Genomic DNA, 23,931 nt, shown 5'->3' with positions numbered 1-23,931 from the left:
AACAGGTATACAAAACAGGTGCTCAACACCACTAATCATCAGGGAAATACAAATCAAAACTACAATGAAATATCAACTCACACTTGTTAGGAAATCTACTATCATAAAGGCAAGGTAAAAATTTCTGGAGAGGATGTTGAAAAAAAGAGGACCTTTTTTTTTTTTTAACAATATTGGTAGCAACATAAGCTTCCATGCCATTATGGAAAACAGTATAGAGCTACCTCCAGAAATAAAAAAAAAAATGGAACTATCATCTAAGCCAAAAGTCCCACATCAGTATACAGTCAAAAGAAACTAAACCATTATTTCAAAGAGAAACCTATGCTTCTATGCTCATTTCAGTAGTACTCACACTAGCTTAGGTCTGAAAACAACCCTACTACCCATTAATGCATGGATGGATGAAGGAAATGTAATATTTAAATTTTAAATATATAATAAAATGCATATGTTTATATATGTATTTCTGTGCATAACTATATGTACTTATACACACAAAGGAATATCATTAAGTCTTTAAGATAGAAGGAACTCCTGTATTATAAAGCAACATGGATAAAACTAAGGTCATTTTGCTGAGTTGACTTAATTTGAAATCTAAATTCATATATTCAATATGAACATTTAAGTAGAGATCAGCTTCAAATTATTTTTTATTTGGTTAAAAAGTACAGTGTTTTAATTAGTCAAGTACTGATGATAAAAATCCTTTAAATTCTATAAATTCTTATACAAAATATGATGCCCTAGAGATCATTATATTTACCCTGTATCTGTTTTGGGAATGAGGTGAGGCACAATTAAATAATACCTTTAATTGTTTATTTATAAATCAAAATTTAACAGCTGTGATTTAGCTAGGAGGTACTTTGTGGTTTATTGTTTTTTTTTTTTTTTAATTCCCATTCAGTAAAGTAGATATTTGTACATCTTAAGGAAAATCTTTTAGTCTTTGGTTACGAGAAGCAAAATAAGCAGTGAACTTTCAAAAGATGAAACATCCAATTGAAAAATCAAGTTATGGGAGAGGGGCGGAGCAACATGGCGGCGAGGAGACACTGCGAGTAAGATCTCCCATTAAAAAAGTTAATAGGGAGGGAAAGCGGCAGGTCCCAGTGAGAAATGGGACACGGAAGATAGACGGACTACTCCAGCAAACTACCCGAAGAAGAAAGTTGCCATAAAAAAGGACTAGAAGGGAGGAAAGCACAGAACTCTGTTCCCCTCCCCCACCCACAGAGTCGGCACTCTCTGACCAGCAGAGAGGAGGAAAAAAACAAACTAAAACGACCAACAAGAACAAACCACCCCCCAGATTGCAACAACAGTAACTTGGAAGAACTTCTGAGCCTTCCAGAAAGAGAATTTAAAATTGCCATGATTAAAAAAATGACAGAACTCATAAAGGAAAACAATGATCAGAAGAAGGAAATTGAGTCCCTAAAGAGGGAAGCAAAAGAAACGCAGGAGATCAAAGAATTAATGGAGTAAATAAAGAACTCTGGGAAAAGCAATGAAAGCAGAATAGATGAAATGGAAGAACGAATAAGTACTCTTGAAGACACAGAAATAAAAAGAACCAAAACAGAAAAGGAAAGAGAAGTACGAAGGAAAAAGAACGAAGAAAGACTTCGGGAACTATCTGACTCCATGAGGAAAGGAAATATAAGAGTTATAGGAATTCCAGAAGGAGAGGAGAGAGATGTAGGAACAGAGAAAATATTCCAGGAGATAATTGAAGAGAACTTCCCAAACGTGAAGAAGGAGCTGAAAATTGATATACAAGAAGCAAGAAGAACACCAAACTTCCACGACGAAAGGAAAAATACAGCAAGACACATAGTAGTAAAGCTCCCAAGAATCCAGGACAAGGAAAAAATAATGAAGCTGACAAGAGGGAAGAAACAGATAACATTCAAAGGAAAACCAATCAGGCTGACATCAGACTTCTCTGAAGAAACACTACGGGCAAGGAGAGAGTGGAGGGACATAGTCAACAGACTCCAAGAAAACAGATGCCAACCAAGAATACTCTATCCCGCAAAGCTCTCCTTCCTCTATGAAGAAAGAATAAGGACCTTCCCAGACAAAGAGAAACTCTGGAATTTCATTACGACTAAACCCCCACTCCAAAAAATACTACAAGGAATCCTAAAGCCAGAACCTCAGAAGGACGAATAACAACAAAAGAAGGCCAAAAAAAAAAAAAAAAGTTACTAAAAGAATAAATAAAATCAAAGGAAAGACAAACACAATGGCAAATACAAATGCTAACATATCAATATTAACTCTAAATGTAAATGGACTAAACTCTTCAATAAAAAGACACAGAGTTGCAGCCTGGATTAAGAAACAAAACCCAACCTTTTGCTGTCTCCAGGAAACACATTTAGCTACAAAAGATAAAAATAGGCTCAAAGTTAAAGGATGGAAAACAATCCTACAAGCAAATGGACCAAAAAAGAAAGCAGGAACAGCTATACTTATATCAGATAAAACAGACTTCAAACTCAAAAAAATAAAAAGAGACCCCAATGGTCACTACATCATGATCAAGGGGACAATATTTCAAGAAGAAATAACACTCATTAACATATACTCACCAAACGAAGGAGCACCAAAATATATCAGACAACTGTTGTCCTCTCTGAAAACAGACATCAGAGAAAACACATATGTAGTGGGAGAATTCAACACACCACTATCAACAATGGATAGATCAACAAGACAAAAAATAAGAAACTAAAGCTCTAAATAAGGACCTAGAGCATTTGGGCTTAACAGACATCTATAGAACACTAAACCCCAAAAAAGGAGTACACATTTTTCTCAAGCGCACATGGATCATTCTCCAGGATCGATCACATACTGGGGCACAAGACAAACATCAACAGATACACCAAGATTGAAATCATATCAACCATCTTTTCTGACCATGAAGGCATCAAACTAGAAATAAACATAAAAAGAAGGCAAGGAACTTTCCTACCTCTTGGAGATTAAAAACCACACTACTGGAAGACCACTGGACTAATGAGGAGATCAAAGAAGAAATTAAAAAATTCTTTGAATTGAATGACAAGGAGGACACCAATATCCTAAATGTAAGGGATGCAGCAAAAGCAGTAATAAGAGAAAAATATATAGCAATAGAAGCTCACATCAAGAAACAAGAACTCAAAGAAACAACCTAATCTCGAAGCTCAAAGATCTAGAAAAAGAACAACAAAAAAAAAACCAAAACCAGTAGAAGAAAAGAAATAATAAAAACCAAAGCAGAAATAAATGAAATTGAAACTAAAAAAACAATCCAAAAGATCAATGAAACCAAGAGCTGGTTCTTTGAAAAAGTCAATAAAATAGACAAACCCCTAGCCAGGCTCACAAAGGAAAAAAGGGAGAAAGCACAAATAAACAGGATCACAAATGAAAGAGGAGAAATCACAACAGACACAGCAGAAATCAAAAGAATAATCGGTAACTACTATGAACAGTTATATGGAAACAAGTTCAACAATCTAGAGGAGATGGACAAATTCCTACAACTCTACAATCACCCAAAGCTAGATAAAGAAGAAATAGAACACCTAAACAGACCAATTACAAGCAGCGAAATTGAAATGGTAATCAAAAACCTCCCCAAAAACAAAAGCCCAGGACCTGATGGATTTACAAATGAATTCTACCAAACATTCAGAGACAAATTAGTGTCTATCCTTCACAAACTCTTTCAAAAAATTGAGAAGGAAGGGACAATAACAAACACGTTCTATGAAGCCAACATTACACTAATACCAAAACCAAACAAGGGCAACACAAAAAAGGAAAACTACAAGCTAATCTCCCTAATGAACACTGATGCAAAAATCCTCAATAAAATTTTAGCTATCAGAATCCAAAAATGTGTCCATAAGATAATTCACCACGACCAAGTAGGATTCATTCCAGGGACACAAGGATGGTTCAACATCCGAAAATCAATCAACGTTATCCAACACATCAACAAAAAGAAATATAAAAACCATATGATAATATCAATAGATGCTGAGAAAGCTTTCGATAAAGTGCAACCCCCATTCATGATAAAAGCCCTTGAAATTCTTGGGATACAAGGAAAATACCTCAACATCATAAAGGCCATCTATGACAAGCCAACAGCCAGTATCATTCTCAATGGTGAAAAGCTGAAAGCAATTCCATTAAGATCTGGAACAAGACAAGGATGTCCACTCTCACCACTGCTCTTCAATATAATACTGGAAGTCCTAGCCAGAGCAATAAGACAAGAGAAAGACATCCAAGGAATCCAAATAGGAAAAGAAGAAGTCAAACTATCACTATTTGCAGATGATATGATAATATACATAGAGAACCCCAAAAACTCCACAGAAAAACTAATTCAACTCATCAATCAGTTCAGTAAAGTGGCAGGATACAAAATCAACACGCAAAAGTCAGTAGCCTTCCTATACACAAACAATAAATCTGAAGAAGAAGAAATCAAAAAAAAATCCCTTTTATTATTGAAACAAAAAAAAAATCAAATATTTGGGAATAAATCTAACAAAAGAGGTAAAGGACCTATACAAAGAAAACTATAAAATACTGTTAAAAGAAATAGAAGAAGACACAAAGAAATGGAAAGACATCCCCTGCTCATGGATTGGAAGAATAAACATTATTAAAATGGCCATCCTTCCAAAAGCAATCTACAGATTCCGTGCTATTCCAATCAAAATTTCAATGTCATTCTTCAAAGAAATAGAACAATTATTGATGAAATTCATATGGAATCACAAAAAACCCTGAATAGCCAAAGTTCTCCTGAAAAAAAAAAAAGAAGGGAATGGAGGCATCACACTCCCAGACTTCAAACTCTACTACAAAGCCATAATCATAAAAACTGCATGGTATTGGAACAAGAACAGACACACAGACCAATGGAATTGAATAGAAAATCCAGAAATAAACCCACAGATTTATGGTCAACTAATCTTTGACAAAGGAGCAAAGACTATGCATTGGAGCAAAGAAAGTTTGTTCAATAAATGGTGCTGGGAAAACTGGGTTGCTACATGCAAAAGAATGAAGCTTGACCACTACCTCACACCATACACAAAAATCAACTCAAAATGGATTAAAGAACTAGACATAAGACCTGAAACCATAAAATATATAGAAGGAAATATAGGCGAAACATTACGTGATTTGCACATCAAAGACATCTTTACAGACACATCACCCAAAGCAGTGATAGTGAAGGCAAAGATAAACAGCTGGGACTACATCAAATTAAAGAGCTTCTGCACAGCAAAAGAGACAATAACCAAAACAAAGAGAAACCCCACTGACTGGAAGAACATTTTTGCACCCAACACTAATGATAAAGGACTGATCACAAAAATCTGCAAAGAGCTGATGAGACTCAACAACAACAAAGAAAATAACCCAGTCAAAAAATGGGCAGAAGAGCTAAAAAGAAACTTCTCTGAAGAGGAAATGCAAATGGCCAACAGGCATATGAAAAAATGTTCAACATCACTTGTAATCAGGGAAATGCAAATCAAAACTACCATGAGATACCATCTTACACCAGTGAGAATGGCATATATTAAAAAAAACTAGCAACAACAAATGTTGGCGAGGGTGTGGAGAAAAAGGAACTCTCCTGCACTGTTGGTGGGAGTGCAAACTGGTCCAACCACTATGGAGAGCTGTGTGGAGATTTCTTGACCTACTAAACACAGAGCTTCCATATGATCCAGCAATTCCACTCTTAGGTATTTACCCAAATGACACAGAAACATCAATTCCAAAGAGCACCTGCACACCTTAGCAGCATTGTTTACAATAGCTAAGCTTTGGAAACAGCCCAAATGCCCAAAAATAGATGACTGGATCAAGAAGATGTGGTACATATATACCATGGAATATTACTCAGCATTCAAAAAAGATAAACACATGCAATTTGCAGCAACATGGATGGCGCTGGAAGGGATCATGCTCAGTGAAATAAGCCAAAAAGAAAAAGAAAAATACCGGATGGTCTCACTCATAGCAGGAATCTAGAAAACTTAAATAAGGGACCAGAAAAATGAGTAACTATAAGAAAGCGAAAATCAAAATCAACAAAAAACTATGAAACAGAGCCACTTTTTGGGGGGTGAGGGGCGGGAGGGGAGGGTTTGGGTCAGAATCGGGGGGTTGCAATTGTATGGGGAATATAAAAATAAAATTTATTATTTAAAAAAAAAAAGAAAAATCAAGTTATGTTTCCTCAAGCAGTATATAAATTTTTGCTATAGTCTTTTTCCCAGATGGGTTTTAAGTGTGTCTGTTAGCAAGAGGAAGACATTCCCAGGGTCTTGGAGTATTTGATTCTTATGGGACCATAGTGAAGTCTTTTAAATAGTAATATAATTATAGTTAACATTTATTGTTAATCCAATTTCAATTACCTTTTTTTGGTTGCATTCCTACATTTTGTGAGGAGCGTGGATTTGGATGACTTCAACTCATGATATAGTTCCATGGTTTTTATCCTCCTCCCCACCCTCTTCATTTACTGGGCTGTTTCACAGGGACCTGAATTTTGCATAAAAGCTCAGTTATAGTAATAATTTGTCCAAGATTCTTCACTTTTGTACTGTCTATATTAAAGACTTGGTCCCCAAAACTAGATATGCACTTGATAACCTTCATTCAGGGCGCCTGATGAATGGCATCTGCTCTACCTTATATTACCTTATTTTTGTTATTTGGCAGTTTAATTTTTCTTGTTTTTTTTAATGTTTGTTACATTTTTTTTTTAATTTCACCTGACATTTATATTTAGTATTATAAATAGTGGGAGTTGGAAGTGTATGCTGTTGGCAACTTAGTTTAATATGTTGAGGAAACACTGTACATTTAAGGTACATATGCAATAGCAGTGGATGTTGCTAACGAACTAAAAACTTTCAGAGATAAAGTTCTCTGTATTGCAAAGGTGCAGAACAACCAATATATTGCTAATATTTATATGTGCTACTGGATATTTTGCAACTCTGAAGGAAACAAAGTTCAATGAAACAAGTCTATATTCATTTGCTACTTAGATGTTGGCGCCTTACCTCGTAGCATCAGGATACTCCCCCTTTCCGTGATTGGCTGTGCTTTTTTTGGCCCAGTGCACATGACGACCTCCGGCACACCAAATAAGGGCATGTGCCCTTCCGGGATTAGCCTCTTTTGGCCCAGTGCGCATGACGGCTTTGGCCTGCTTCTTCCGCTTCTGGTCCCCAGCTATAAAGCCCCACCGAAACCAAAAGTAAACGAGACCTGCGATAGCCGAACGAAGAGTGCACGTGTCTCCCTCCGGTGTACCCCTGTTCTTCAGGTCGCTGCTCTCCCCTCCAGAACCTCGTTGACCAGTCCGCAGGCTCAGACACTTAGAAAACAATTAGTTCAATAGTTTCATTTAAAAACCATTAAGTTCTTTTTTTTAAAGATTTATTTATTTATTTATACAAGCACTGGGTATAGTCAGAAGCGTGGGAGGGTGAAAAAATTCATCAGAGCCACAGCGGGGAGCACAACAAACAGAAGTACCGAAGTACACTGCTGAGGGGAGCAGCGTGTGGCAGGGTCTGTGCGCCACGTGGGCCCTTCGCAGGTGGCCGGGGATCGAACTGGCACTGCAGAGACTGCAGGCAGCTTCACAGCCCAGCGCTCAACCGCAAATACCATTAAGTTCAATGCACACATTATTTTGTATGCCTATATATATTGAATTGTATCATTTTTTGGGGGTATGCAAAATAAGACATTTGTACATTGATCTCTTAAAGTTTAAATCATACCTACAGACCCAGTAGTTATACTCCTAGCCATAAGAAAAGAAACTGAGATATGAAGCTGAAACTATCAATTTAAATGGTAGTCAAACATTTCTTGGGAATGTTTGCAATGTAGGCAATGATAATTAAACCTATCGTGTGTAATTTATGAGAAATTAACGGGACTGTCAAGAAGACTGTCAAGAAGACTGGTTGTGAATAACAAACACAAAATCAGAATAAAATTTTGATGCGTTTATGTCAGGTTGTTCTTTAAGAAATTATATATATGAATAATTGAGGTAACATTGGCTTTTAACATTACATCAGATATATAGTTTAGAACTTCAGCATTTGTATGTATTACATTATGAGCACAACCAAGTCTAGTTTTTACCCATCATCTTAAAATTGACCCCTCTTTCTCCCCAACTCTCTTCCCTTCTTACAACCACCATCCTGTACTTAGAATCTGAATTAGTTTTAGTTTTGCTTGCTTTGTTTTACACATGTGATTTAAATCATATATTTTTATTTCTTGTGCATTTCCCTGTGCCATGATGTGAAGTACTTGCAATGATGTTTTTCTTATTCATAAATATATGTGTATCTTTTCATACATTTTATCCTAAGTATGATTACCATGTTCTTTAACTGAAGAAACTTTCATTGTTTCAATATAAAAATGATCCCAGAAATATTATGAGAGTACACTTTAACTTTCTCTTAACACATAGGAATACTAAAAGCAATTAAGGATTTAAAATATAAAATGGAAACAATCTATTTAATATTGATAAATTTATGAAATTTTTAATCCAAATTAAATCTCAACCTTATTTGAATACAAACTGTGAAACATAAAGCATGATGTGTATATATTAAACTAAGCAGAATTTGGCTAAAAGTTGTGAAATAGTCTATTTTACCCTAATACAATAGACATGTATTTCAAACTCTGATTCAATGAATCAAACAGTCTGCCTGGTTTCAAACAAAATACATGTTTATTACTCTTAATGCCACACAGAATCAGTTTTTTAACTAAAGTTAACTATTTCCAACAAGTGAACAGTTCCCAAAGAAGGAAAAGAAAAGCTTATGGTGCTTGGTTGTTGTCTTTTTATATGTATTTCCTTAGTTGTAAGTCAACTTAGGTGTGAGTGCTGACTAAGCTATGCAGATTTATTAGTTGGTCCAAAAAGAAATATTTCCATTGTTGTTTATAAGCTTTTCCATAAAGGAAAATATTGTAATTACTTGACAAATAAACTAATGTGAACACTACTTTACTTCACACGTTAAGAAAGGCAACCACAATGGCAATCTAGAATCAAAATTCAACTAAGAGTCAGTAAACCTGGTTACCAGAGGCAGGACTGAAACTTAACTTCATTGACCAATTATACTTTCTTTCCTCTTATCTATAATATGGTAAGATGAGTCTTCTTGTCTTTAATGCATGATCTTAAAAGATTGATGTTCATCACTTCTATAAATGCACTATTGAGAGACTATTAGTATTGTTTTGGGAGAAGGAGCAATAATTATTTTTTTCTTATTTCCTTTTAGCCAGTGCTGCACATGTAAGCCAGCCGACCTACTATATTAGGATAATAAGTATCAAGAAACAAGAAGGGTAATAAGCAGTTCAGCGCTGACTGAACACCCTAAACAATTGTATTTCATTCAGAATTGTTGAGTGCAATTTTTAAAATTCTTCTTTAGAAGCTCTCTTTCTTTAAATTTCATATTTATATAAACAAGAAAATAAAAAAGGTTTTTCATCTAGTTGTATGTGAGTAGATGCAAAGATGATTAGGCATCATTTGTGAGATATAGATACCAAAGCTACTCTCCTTGAGTTGAAATTACCCAATTTGGGTCCTATGAACATAAGAAGCCATTCTTCTTCTTACCAGTATCAATATTTACCCACTCTTCAAATCATTCTGCCCTACATCTCTATGAATAGAGTAAGAGAACCATGGCTTTTCAGTACAGTGAGAATTGAACAATTCTAATAACTGGATATTAGTTCTATGTCTTGACTCCACTTATTACAGTTCAGCAACACTGGGCCATCTACTCTATGCAAATCCCTACAATAACCTTCCTGAGATTATTATTTCTTATCCTAGTCATTTTTCCAACCAAAGTATATAAAGAATAGGAGGTCACTCTATCAATTCAATTTTATGCTTTCCTCTTCAAAATTCTTTAGTCCTAGTTCTCAAACATGATGGTGTTTCAGAGGATCGAGTTCTGGGGAAAACTGAAGGAGTGGAATTAAAGATAGAAAAATAAAATGAATAAACATGCAGACTGTCTTTTTTACTAGCGTACTATGGATCACCATTAGTGGTGGGATTTACTGTGCTTGTGACTGACATTCAGTTACTGTGTCCTTTGAAAAGAAGTTAAAACTTCTTATAACATTGATTCGCATATCCTTAGGGTCCTTGCAGATGAACCACATTGATTTCATATATAATCCCTTACTTAGTTTTCACAAGTAAAATGACATTATTCCTTAGTCTTTCATTTTAATAAAGATTAAGGTTACTTTCTTATAAATAGTAAGCATATATTTTAGTATTCAAAAACATTTTCATTGTCAGTACATTGTCAGAGTTTGTTTTTTCCTATTCTGTGGATACTTACCTGCCAATTACCATTATGCAATATTGTGAACTGTGCTTCAAAATTCCAAGTTTTCGAGAAAAATCTTTTTTTGAGTATATCCATTATGATAGTCTTGAAAGAGTTTTCAGCTGCTACTTATTAAATATCTTTTTGTATAGGCAGCCTGAGTTCATCATTAAATTTTTAGACATTTTGTGAACAGTAAACATACTTACAGAAATAAAAATACATAAAATTAAAATGTGACCTTTCTGTATGTGGATCATGCATATGAATTTCACTGTAACATCTAAGTGAGAAATTATCACAAAATATAACTGCATATTAAAAGCATATACCATTACCAAAAGGGTAAACATATTAAGAAATAATGACATAATTAATAATACTACATATCAAACTCTCTCAGTATGCTTTATGACACTGAGCTGCATTAAGTGCTGGAATGGAAATTTAGAGGCACATGGGTTATAAGAAAGTTCAGTCCAGTATGGACTCTTATGTGATATTTAGTCCTACTAATTGAGTAAATTGAATGAACACCAGGAGACAAACTCACTTTCAAATGAAAGAAGGAAATCTCCTTAGTGAGAATTCCCTATCTAGAGAATAGTTTTTCTTGGCAACATGCTAAAGTAGTATATTTCTATTTGGTATGATTCAGTTGATCATTTTTGGTTATGGGAATACTATTACCATTAATTTATATGGAAAATATTTGTGTTCCCAGACTGAAAAAATAACCACCAAATCATTTTGAATAGGCTCATTCTACTTTAGGAAAACCTGTATGCTGACTGGTGTAAAATGACTATCACTACTTAGTAACAATAACAAACACATTTCATTGCTTTCAAGAAAGTTATATTCCAGCAGGATATGCAGGAAAAAAAAACATATGTAAAATATAAAACACATTGTATGTTATAAGGTGGGTGATAAGAAAAAGTAGAATAGAGTTAAAGAGAACAGGGATGCAGACAAAAATGGGAAGAGGGTGATTTGTATTATACTGGGGGGAGGAGTTCAGGGGAGGTCTCATGGAAAAGATGAGAAAAATTTAAAGAACTTGAGGGAGGGAGAGCACCTAGAAAATATATTGGAGATTAGTATTTATACAAATAAATTAGAGCAAGATGAAAACTTTCTTTCCAGATTTAAGAAAAAGCATTCAGTGTGACTGATGTGCAATGAATGAAAGTGTGAATTATAAACAAGATGGTCACAGAAGTGAGTCAATTAAATTGGACTTTAATGACTTATTCTGAGTAAAATGTTGAGTTTTCCCAGAGTATTAAGTAGAAGAGTGAAATTATATGTATAACATTTCAAAGGAATCATTTTGGCCACCATTCTGAGTATAGATTGTGGCAGGGAGGGCCTGGGCTAGGAGAAATAAATCAATTATGAAATAATTGCATTATTACAGGTCATATATGATGGTGGTCTAAACTGGAGAACTATTAGTGCTTGTTGTGTAAAATGGTTAAATTGTATGTTTATAGGATAGAGATGGTAAATCTCTCTCACAAATTAAATGTGTGGTGTGAAAAACAAACAAAAACATTAAATTACAAAAATATTATTTGAGCCTCCTTGGTGTCACAAGGGGTTAAGTCTAAGCACTATCAAGCTATCGTCGGCATTGCAACATGAGTTTAATTCTCAGCCTGGGCGCTAACCCACATGGCACAGCAGACTTCTCCTGTCCTCCCCGCTGCTCCCCTCAGCTGCATATTTCAGTTGATCTGCCTGTTCTGTTCCCCACTCTGTCTCTGGTGAGTCCTCTCACCCCTGCACTTCCAGCCTACATCCTAGTTCTTGTATGCATAAATAAAAAATAAATCTTTAAAAAATATTATCACTTGCCATTAACTGTGATGTGAAAATCAGTAAGTAACACAACTGTGTCAGGGAAAAATAGTAGTTGATTTTCAGAGACTTAAAATTTTATTTATTTATTTATTTATTTATAAAGATTTATTTATTTATGCATACAAGAGCTGGGATACAGGCCAGAGGTGTGGGGGGTAAGAGGATTCACCAGAGACAGAATGGGGAACCAGCCTCCCTAGTGGCACAAGGTGTTAAGACTCAGCCTGCTACGCTGTCTGCAGCCACTGCAGTGCGAGACTTAAAATTTTAAAGGTCAATTAGATACCCAAGAGAGATGTAAAGAACCTATGGAGTAAGTAGGTAGACTTGAGTTTGATTAGAGTTTTGATTATAATAGTGCAGTTTGAGGTTGCCAGTATATGGATGGCACCTAAAGACATGGAACTCACATCATTCAAAGAGAAAGCCAAGGGACCAGTACTGAGCCCTGCACACTTAGCTATATTGGGAGAGAAAGTCATTTTCTAGGGCAGGTGATAGGGGATCAAAGAGGAAAAAAAAAAAAATTGATTTCTAGAACTCGGTATGTGTTTACCTAAAATAGCAGCAGTTTATTAATGTTCTAGATCTATTTAACTCATATCTTTTAGCCCTCTTTAAAGACACTTATTGATTTCTGTGTTAATTCCTTTACATATATATTCCTCCCAGTGGTAGGAACTGGGAGCAGGTTTAGTCAATGTGCTGAGAAACAGAATGCTTATATTCTTTTTTGTGGGACACTCGCCGGTGGCCGGGGAACGAACCGGCACTGCAGAGGCTGTGGGCAGCCCCGCAGCCCAGCGCTCAAATGCTTATATTCTTTATCGGTGGTTCAGATCTAATGGAAGCAAGGTAAGTAGTTGAAAGGGTAAGGACAGTGATTCTTAGAAAAGTTATAATTATAAAAATTTTGAGAACTGGTTTAGGACTATGAACAAGGTAATGTGTATTCTACAATCATTTTAGACATGAAATGGGTGAAGTAAAGACAATATATATTGATATTTTGATTTTGATAGAAAAATAATTACATTTATCATACTTTGTTGTCAACATGAAAAGTAAAAACACTATTTTGCCTAATTTATCATGAACACTCTTTAGGGGGTATCTATGGGATCCTTGAAACATTGAAATAACATTTAATAAAAATCTAATTCATCTTGTCTAATGCCATTCAAAAAAATTGTCATTTGGTAAGACCATCATTAATTACTCAACTGGCAGAAATAATTATTTTTAGATATTCTCCTTTTGGCAGCTCAGCAAAAAGAAAGCAAAAATTGCCTCTGCAGAAAAAGCAACTGGAGGTTTCTTTGTAGTCAGCATTTAAAGGTGACTTCTGATCTGTTGTTAAGAAACACTCCTCTGGAAAAAGAGCATATGGCACTTTCCTCTCACCCTTTGCTTACTTTACAATTCATTCATAGAAAAATTAGAGGCTCAAAAACAGCATAATTTCATCCTTGATGCTTGCTCTTTTTTTTTTTTTTAAAGGACTACATCAAAAATGACACTAGTGCGATGGGATTTTACTTTCCCCTTACAGAGCAAAGATGTTGCTGATTATACAGATCTGAAAATGAAAACATCGAGATAACAAATTTAAAGGATCCAGTACTTTTAAAAGAAAGTATACAAGTTGTAAATTGAAAAGCCTTAGAATATGCTTCAGTATATGGAAGTCTTAAAACTCTTGCTTGGTACTGAGTTTCAATTTACAGCTAATTTTCTTTTCTTTTTCACATCAGCATTTGAGCTGTGTAGCATATACTTGCAAATGGAAGCTATGAAGTCACTAGAATACTGCCCTGTCCATCCTCATTCAGATTAACTATCAATTGATCAACCTGTCTTGGAACCTTTACTTACATACTCTAGAGGCAAAAAGCAAAAAACAAAAACTTGAGAAAAAAAACACTGGCATCCATATTCTCTTTTGCATGTGAGAAGGCAATGCAATTTTTACAGTGTTGTATTTCTATTTCAATGAAATTTTAAAAATGATTAGCATAATCCTTATCTTAGACTATATTACATTCACATACAGTTCTCTGTGAGATCAAACTTGTATAATAATGAACAATGGGGGGGCATAATATATATATGTTCACATTGAAGAAAGACCACAATTGAAACAGAAAAAAGTACTGGGGAACTGAGCCATTTACTGGCCCTGACAGATTCAGATTACCAAAATCAAAGAACTATATCATGAGGCAGTGAGCCTAATAGTCACATTTTGATCAGCAATGTAATTTCACGATAAAACATCTCTTATAGCATCAAGCTAGTTATTTTGGAGTTTAATTTTATTGGATTTGTAATATTTTTAAAATGAATATATAGATTTTCAGGATACACATTATTTACATATTTAGGAATATGCAATATTTAGGAAACAAAAAATGATTTGTTAAGAGATGGCAAATTGGACTACTGAAATTTTAATGCTAATTAGCAATGAAATACACACATCACAGCTAGGATAACACAAAAAAAAAATACCAATAACTTCCAAACAAGGAAAGGCTTCAAATACATGCCACAAACTGTGGAAACATGAAAGTCACAGAAAAGCTGAAAACGTTCTTGAAGGCCTTCATGGGGTGTCAGACACTGCCATCCAAATCCAAAGTAGTAGAGGATAATATAATGAATTAAAAAAAAAATGAAAGAAATCCATGAATTATCACGAATGTACCATAGTGTAATGGAGTTGAATGTGTAAACGGGCAGCAGGAGGAAAATGGAGGGAAGAGAGCTAGAGACTGAGAAACAGAGATAAAGAGAAAAGAGAGCCAGAGAGAACACAGAAACCATTTAACATCCAATAGAATCTGAAGATTTTAATAGAAATGGGGAAATCCACCAGAGCTTTGCATTTTCAATAGAAAACTTAGAAGTGATATGGAACTTGACTGTGTCTTCCTACTCTTTGGGAATAGGACACAGTCACTTTACTACTGAAGTGTAACTTAGTAGAAATGGTTTTTTAAAACCCTATGGAGTCAGTAACTATTTAAAGTTTTCTAACAAAATTGTTACTAGCCCTATTTGTATTCATAATTGCTTGACAACTCTGAAAATGTAGCTGAAGGAAAAAAGGAAGGGAGTGGGGTGGGATCAAGGGTGGGTGAGAGAGGCAAGTGAAGAAGGAAGGGAGAGGAAGGAAATCAAATTGGCAAAAGACAAAGATCATATTTGTTCCTGATCCTTATAAACCTATAAGGAAGTAAGGAGAAATAAATTAAATTAAGGAAAAAATTAATGAAAATATATTGCAGACTCAGTTGTTAATTATTAGTAGTCAGTATTTTGCAACTGGAGGAAAATTGGGAAATAGGGGTCTCAATAATATACTGTAATGTCCACTGCCTTGAGTCAGGTTAAAATAAGAGCATTAAATAAGAGTGTTAAATACTCTAGCAATCCTAAGGATTTGAGTTTAGGATATCAACATCTTCTTTTAGGCCAAGACCCTCTCTTATCAATTTAAAGTTCATCTTGAAATTTTGTACCATAGTATCCTCATGAATCCCAAAGGCTTCCAAAGATGTATGTGTGTGTACACACACACACACACACTGATTTATAAACATTGATTAATGTCACTTGGGTTTGTAAAAATTCATATTTTATAAATTCAAGCAGAAAATAAAAAGAGTACCTCTCAACTTAGAAGGATATAACAAAAACATAGTAGAATAAGAATTCAAAGTACGTAAAGAAAATAGAGAATGAGATTTTTGAGTTAAGGTAACAGATTAAGGAACATATCAACACCATTAACTGACCAAATAATGAATTAGGAAAAGAATAGGATCAGAAAAGTTGAAAAGAAATGCAAATTTGTAAAAGAAAAAAGGCTTGATATTGTTTTGAATGCAAGGAAAAAAAAAGATACTAAAGTCAGAACACAGAAAGCAAAAAAAAAAAAAAAAACATCATGTATTACTTTTACATTAGAATATTTAACAAATGGGACAGTAAAAAACAATTTTATATATATATATATATATATATATACACACACACACATACACACACAGAGAAAGAGAAAAATCTGTAACATGAAGAACTGATTTGGAAAATGTGCAATTTTACAGGGTATTCTAGGGTGAAAAATTGATACAAAGTGATACTCACTGAGATGTGTCCTAGACTATTGAATTTCAGAGAGCAATGAAGAAATTTTCATGCACACAGGCAAAAGAACAAGTGAATGAATGAAGGAGAAAAAAAACAAGTCTGTCAAATACTTTGCACAGTGAGAATTAATATCAGAAGATGGAGCAATCTTTACAAAGTTCCAAGGAGAAAAAAAATTATCATCAATCTTTAACTCAAGTTCAAAGGTAATTTGTATTTATAAAGGCAGCAGTTATTACTAGACACAAAACTCTTAAGTTCCTCCTGAAAAATCACTTGATGTACCAATCCAGCAAATGAGGAAATTAATCAAAATTTAAAGTCACAAATAGCCAGGAGAGTTTCTAGAGTCAGAGCCAGGATGGCATGAGAAGATATTCCTTGCTTTACTCCGCATGGGGTTATCTAGGTTGACCAATGAGGTTCTGCACCTAGAGAATAATGTGGGTTGGGACAAAACTAAAACAACTCTTGGATATTCAGAGACCAGACAGACTGTACAGAGGGACACAGAGGAGATTCATTCTTCAGTGACTGAGAGGTGGATGAAGGCTCTGTCTGGGACAGGAGTCTGTCTTACAAACTGCAGCAGTAGAATGAGTAGAACTACTTAGTGAAGGTTTGATTTTTTTGTTTTCAGATTTTTAATGTAGGGCAAAAGCCATCTTTTTCTGTGGTTTGAGACCACAGCCAAGGCTCTTTTGACTCTGCCAAGATTTACTGAGTCTTCACTTTTCATTTCCTAAAAGTATTCTATATTTATTAAAATTCCACATGGTAAATCACTAGTAAGGCAAATGTTGGTATGTATCTTGGCTTTATCTAACTAGTACTGGTACTTAAGGGAGCCTCTAGTAACCTGATAGGAATCAAGAGGACAAGGAAGGAAAGGAAAATTCATGTTTTTATCTATATATAAAATAGTGATTTTTAAGATGGAAAATGTGCAAAGCAGGGCAAATATTCAAATATTTTCCATCCTAATGGAAAAATTCACTGATTGACAGTGACATGTTGTATCTTGTCAGCTTCTGCTACAGCAGTGACCTTTAGACTTGATGCTGACATCAATACACAACAACAAGCTATCTGTTAGAAAGCAAACACAGATCCATCTGCACTTCAAGACTCTTCAATGAATATTGCACAAAGTCATTTACCCCATGAGCCTTCTTTTTTGAAATACTTCAAAAGCATACTTATAAAAATTGTATAATAACTACTCTCTAAATATATTTATTTAAATTTTACCTTATGTTTTTGCTGGAAGAATGATGTCTGAAGAATGATTTTTATGAGAACTGCCTTGCTGGACCCATACTGGGTATTTTAAAATGCCTGTATAATTGTTTTCATTAAAAGTAAAATTCTTCCAAGTAAAAGAATGAAAGGGGCAGTAGCAGAATTCCTATCTGTATGTTCGCATTTTTGAAATTCTAAACCTATCTTTTATTGCTTAAATATATATACACATATATTTTCAATTGAAATCATTCATTTTTAGAACTTATTCATCTGCCTTGAAGAATTGTTCCTTCCTCTCTCCTTTCCTCCCTCTTTTCTCTCATTTTTTTCTAATTTCTCCTGAAAATATTATTGAATTATGTGTCCAGGTGCTGTGGTCAGTGCCAGGAGTACATAGAGATTAGACACAGCCTGTGCTCTTTGCTGAGAGTCAAAGATTACAAAGCTTGGAGCCTGTAAATCTGTTTCTCAGTTAAAGTAACATGTTTACACATGCTTGACAGGACATGTTGATATGTACATATATGTGTGTGTGTGCTTTAGTTTTAAGTTTTAGTTGTAAATGCATTTGACTTACATTGTTTCCATCATTTGAGCACCTTCAATGCATCATAAACATATTGTAACTCACTCACTTCTCTAAATTACAACCTTGTTCCTAGTCTCTGGAATGTACCTTCATATCTTTTCCATACAGAAAATTAATTTCATTCAAAATGTATCTCTATGAGGAAAAGTTCTTTAAATTCAGTAAGTCTCAATTTTTTCATTTATTGATAGCTGACAATTTTAAATAGTTAACCTACGATAGATTGCAATCTTCAAATGTTGGTTTTATGTTCCCAGACTGGAATATAATCACTTGAAGGTAAGATCCTCATGTTTTTATAGTGCCTAAGTAAATGTGACCACATAGCAAGGGCTTGAGAACTACTTATTGAGATACTTTTTCTAAATGCATTTGTTAAGAGGTTTGGAGAGGGCCTCCCTGGTGGTGTAGGGGTTAAGACTCAGCACTATCACCTCTAAGGCCTGAATTTGATCCCTGGCCTGGGAACTAACCCATATATGGTGCAGCAGACCTCTCCTGTCTCGACCACTGCTTATTTGGCAGTGTATTTCAGTATCTCCTTCTCTTCCACTCCTCACTTTGTCTCTGATGAATCCTCTAACCCCCTTCACCTCTGCCTACACCCTAGTTCATCTATGCATAAATGAATGAATGAATGAATGAATGAATGAATGAATCATTAAAAAGGAGGTCTGGGGAGTAGGGATTTTATATTTAGAAAGACATTACAATCAGTTTCAATTTCAGATAAAGAATCATTTTTGCATATAAGCTTTACTAAATATTGCATAATATTTAGCTTTACTAAATATTACTTACACTAAAGAATTATTTGCTATTTATCTGAAATTCAAATTTAGTTCTGTAGCCTGCACTTTATCTGGCAAGCCTCATTCCAAAGGAAAATTTTTTTTTTTTAATTGTGTTAGCTAGTCCTGTCACTTGACTAGAAGCATAGTCCATATAGACAACTATACTATTCAAAAGGACAAGTTCAGGGTTTAGTTTTATGTCTTGGAGAGACGTTTCTTTTTTAGGGTGCATGTATATGTCTGTGTGTGCATATGTGAGTGAACACACGCTTGTGCATAGGAAGAAGAATGGTACTTAGCACAACGTTCAGGTTCTACAACACTCATAGAATGACAACACAAAGAAATGAAAGTCACCCAGATGTAATCCAATGCTAGTGTATTATTCCTGGAAAAGGTTACAATCCATTATTAAGGAAAAGGACACATAAGCCTATCCATAAGTTGTGCTTTATTTGAGAAGAGATCTAACTCTTTCACATTCGTTCTTATGTAATATCTTTAATTATTATTTAACTATTTTGCCAATTCATGGTTAAAAATGTGGGCAATTTTTTTTTACTGCATTTGGACTTTGTAAAAAGTGTTGGGTTCAGGGAAATATTTTCCGCCAAGTTCCTCTATGTTCGTGCCAAGTAATTTTCAATTGGTTTATAAATCCATGCGTATTTTAAATGAAATGAATACATACATTTTAGATTCCTTTACCCTTAACTCACACAGATGGTTCAGAAGACATCCAATAAACCTTTGATTCCTGTTATAAGAAATAGATTGCTTAGAGGTTTTGGAAGTCAAGAAGCACAGCACCTCATTTACAAAGAGTAAGTGGACACAAATGTTCTAACCCTAAGTGTATGATGATAGTGAGAGTTGCATTCTCTTGAGGTTAGAATGAAGTTCTGGACTGCAACTCACAGAAGTCGATTTAGTACTTGGTTAAATGTTCAAACCTAATAATACTATACTTTACATTTAATACCTGCATGTCTTGGATCATGCTAACTTCATTAACCTGACTGATATATAGAAACTACTACTGGCCTCAAGTACTTACAGCCAACATATGAAGAGTATTGAAAATGTATTATATTTCATTTTAGCAATATTTTAGTATGTGAATTTGCTTCTATGATGCATTGGAAGTCAGCAATACAGCTATAACTAAAAAGCAGATGGAATTATTTAACCCAACTATGCATACCTGAGTTTTTTGCAAAGCATTTTATATCCAAAATATGATTATTATATAGCAATAAACCCTTTTTACATTGTTTATTATAGTATTATAGATAGGAAACTTTTTAAACACTCAGGTATGCACAGTATATAAAAATTTTCTATACTCAAATTAATTTCAATTTTAACTCCTATTAATCACTTGGTAGAAACTCACCCTCAGCCCAAGCAACGCCTCTTTTCCTAGGATTTGGTCAAATATTTGGAGGCTTAGAGTAGCTTACATAGTGCCAAGGTTTTTGTAGGGTGTGTGAAAGGTGGGTAAGGGTGGGGGAGTAGCTCTTTATTCTTCTGTTTCTAGCATCTGGAGAGGTGTCCATCATTTATCCCTAGGTCTTCGTCTCATACAAGTTGCTACCTACTTTAGGATGAAAAAAAATTTGAATAGTCTTATCTATCACTTTCACAAGGAATATATTTCCATTTTTAGTAATCTATAAAACTTATGTATTCTTTAGTTGTAAATTAGCACCACAACCATGAATTAAAATCAGTAAGTCCAAGGTCATAGATAAAAGACTTATGTCATTCCAAAATATAAAAGTTTGAAATCAAGGCCATAAAATGCAGGTACTTTAAAATTAGCCTAAACCTAAGGTATACTAAGTGGTAGGACAATGCTCTGGGATGAATAAGATGGGCAGGATTCAACTTGTCATGATCAAATGTATACTCCCTAGAACGACTTCTAATATACAATGTAAATTTATTATTTTCTCTTTTATTGAAGTAACAGTTTATAAAATTATATAGGTTTCAGGTGTACAGTCTTATAAATCAACATCTGTATACACTACATTATGTTCACAAGCAAAACTAGTTTCCATGTATCACCTTGCAGTTGACCCCTTTTAAAAAAACATAATGGGTGTTAGGACTTGGGTTTCTTTCACCTGATAAGTAACTTGGGACTATTTGTCTTTAGATTCCAAGTTGCATTATAGGTATAAACTCAAATACCTTTAAGATTTAGGCAGGAAACTTAAATATGAATACGGTCTAATTCTAATCCCATAGGAGTCAATGGAAAGTGGAAATGGACATTCAAAAGATTAATAGGACAGGCCAAACAAAATTCATCTGCTTGCAATATTGGTGACTTCCAGATCACTACAAAATGAACCACACATTTTGAAAATGATTCAGAAGAACTTGCAACTACATTATGAAGTGTATTAGTGTATAGATTATATCTGGGCTTGAAATTCTGAGGAATTTTTTTTAATAATTTTATTATTATTCAAAAATCTGTTATGTTTTGTCTCCCTTTAATAGTACATAGTCCTTTCATTCTTTCAAAATTGCATAGTAGTGGGCCTCCCCTGTGGTGCAGCGGTTGAGCACTGGGTTGCGAAGCTGCCCGCAGCCTCTGCAGCGCCGGTTCGATCCCGCAGCCTCTGCAGCGCCAGTTCGATCCCCGGCTGCTCCCAGGCCACCAGAGGAGGGTCCCACATGGCGCGCAGACCTTTCCTGCCACCCGCTGCTCCCCTCCACAGTATACTAGGTCCTTCCACCTGCTTTGCTCCCTGCTCTGGCTCTGGTGAATTCTCTCACTCTCCTGAGCTTCTGACTATACCCAGTGCTTGTATAAATAAAAATAAATCTTAAAAAAAAATGGATAGTAGCAATAATAGCCTGGTGCAAAGAAGCAGGAATTAATAATTTAAAATGTGATTCTCAGTATATGAAATTGGTGATGTTAAACTAGAAAATTGATTAGAATAATGTAGAAAAATATTTTAGTAGATAATGAAATACTGAGTCACTGATCATACTAACATAGCTTGATTTTACAAAAGACTTGTAAAAGACAGGTTTCCAAGTCACTTTCCTCCCATTGATATGTCATTATTAGTTGTATTATTTACCACTGGAAGTGAGCTTAACACAATATTTATCCTTATTTGTACTTTACATACGAGGAAAGTAAAGTTCTAGGGAGTTTAGTGATTTATTTTAAGCATCTAATCAAGCATGGGAAAAAAAAATAAACCTGATTTTTTTGGTCCTATTTTAGACTCTGAACAGTTTCAGTCATGGCTTGCCATTCCAGTAGAAAGGAAATTGCATAATATTGTCATTCTTCCAAATATCTTTTCTACTATTTTATTTGACTAGTTTTTTCAACATATCTGAAGGAGACTTGATTTATATATCTCATTCTACATGTGTGGGAAAAGGGAAATTTAGGAATTTCTTACTAAAAATCAAACAATGAATTCAGGCCAGATATAATAGAAAATGGTTTCCTGGCTTTTGTTGGAAAGTTTTCTTATCTGTTCTAGCCTTAATCTTGCAAGAAAAGCAGGAGCTCTTCATTTAACTTGATGCAATTATCCTGAGTTCCTTCACCCATGAACTAAATGACTCTGTAGTTTACATGCTCTTTTACTTACAGTTTATGGTTTTAATTATAGCTTTCATCACTTTCTTTGACTTTTAACCACCTGTCATTCCTTTGCAAGATTCTTTATTTCCCGTTGGTCATTGATGGCAATGTTGCAGATACTTTACTTTAGGCCTGTGCTTTTGTTCCATTTATGCTAATGATAAATCCTACACTTCTAACGTGATAGAGTAGAATTCAGTGGAGTTAATTATATTCCCTGCATAATGTGATTCTGAACTCCCTGGGTTGAAAATAGCATTAGAATTTTCTATAATTTTATGTTTGCTCTCTCATTACTTCTGAGATTTAAACAGATTTAGTTTAGGTGACCTGAAGTTCAAGGTTTCCCTAAGTGAACTGAATGTATTATCTCTGATTTCCACTTAGCAATGATGTTTATAAACTGACAATGAAACAGGATGACAGTCTCCTAAGGGTAGGGAGCCAGGCAACATGCTTGTCAGCACCATTACACATTCATTGGTTTGTTTTATATTTTTTCACTAGTTCTTTGTTCATGAAAGTCAAATCACAAAATAATTCTAAAAGATCTTGAGGTCAACCAGGATTGTATTAACTGTTCTCACATTTCAAGTTTTTGATGAGAAAACATAAAAAAAAGGAAAATACAATTATTTCTTAAGCAAAATGTGTCTTTTTCTTTATGTACTATGTATGCATTCATGTAAAATTGCAAATATTGCCTTTTGCAAACAGTGCTGGAATTTTCTACCAGGCTTCTCTATGGCAGGGTGATAGAGCAGAAGATAGACATCAGAATCAGGCAGTGATAGATTTGTTTCCTATCTGCATATATACCTACTGAGACACATTATCTTGGCCTCTCAGCCTTGTATGAGAAAATAGGACATTAAAACATACCTTACATAAGTTGTTACGAAGATCATATGTAATTACGTATATTTACGACCCTCAATAAAATTAATGATTATTTTTGGTGTGTCAGTAACATTGGTAGTGTTTATTCAACTATTTTTATCCAAAATTTGAAAAACCCCAGAATATTCAAGAAGAAAACTATTCTTAAGGAGTCTTAAGTTATCTCACATTATTCTCACTCCTGGCCACTTTAGGCTGCTAAAGATAGAGTGAAGTTGTGATAAAAACAGACCCAACTTTCTGAGTCTCTGAAACCTTAAGTGTTTAATTCTTCCATCC

At 34.5% G+C, this 23,931-nt stretch overlaps 1 long non-coding RNA gene across 2 annotated transcripts in view; it reads right to left on the bottom strand.

The window, feature by feature from the left end:
• Positions 1-7,359: 7,359 nt before the first annotated feature.
• LOC119253390 (uncharacterized) overlaps positions 7,360-23,931 on the bottom strand; it is a 57,438-nt gene continuing 40,866 nt past the window's right edge. For both annotated transcript variants that reach the window (XR_008553294.1, XR_005127066.2), the window contains one exon: positions 7,360-7,432. This is a non-coding gene — a long non-coding RNA (uncharacterized LOC119253390). The remainder of the gene's footprint in view (positions 7,433-23,931) is intronic.

This window comes from Talpa occidentalis, unplaced genomic scaffold (assembly GCF_014898055.3).
Source record: "Talpa occidentalis isolate TD23 unplaced genomic scaffold, MPIMG_talOcc4v2.1 talOcc4.2, whole genome shotgun sequence".
NCBI classification, from domain to species: Eukaryota; Metazoa; Chordata; class Mammalia; order Eulipotyphla; family Talpidae; genus Talpa; species Talpa occidentalis.
This window is presented reverse-complemented; position numbering and strand designations above follow the sequence as displayed.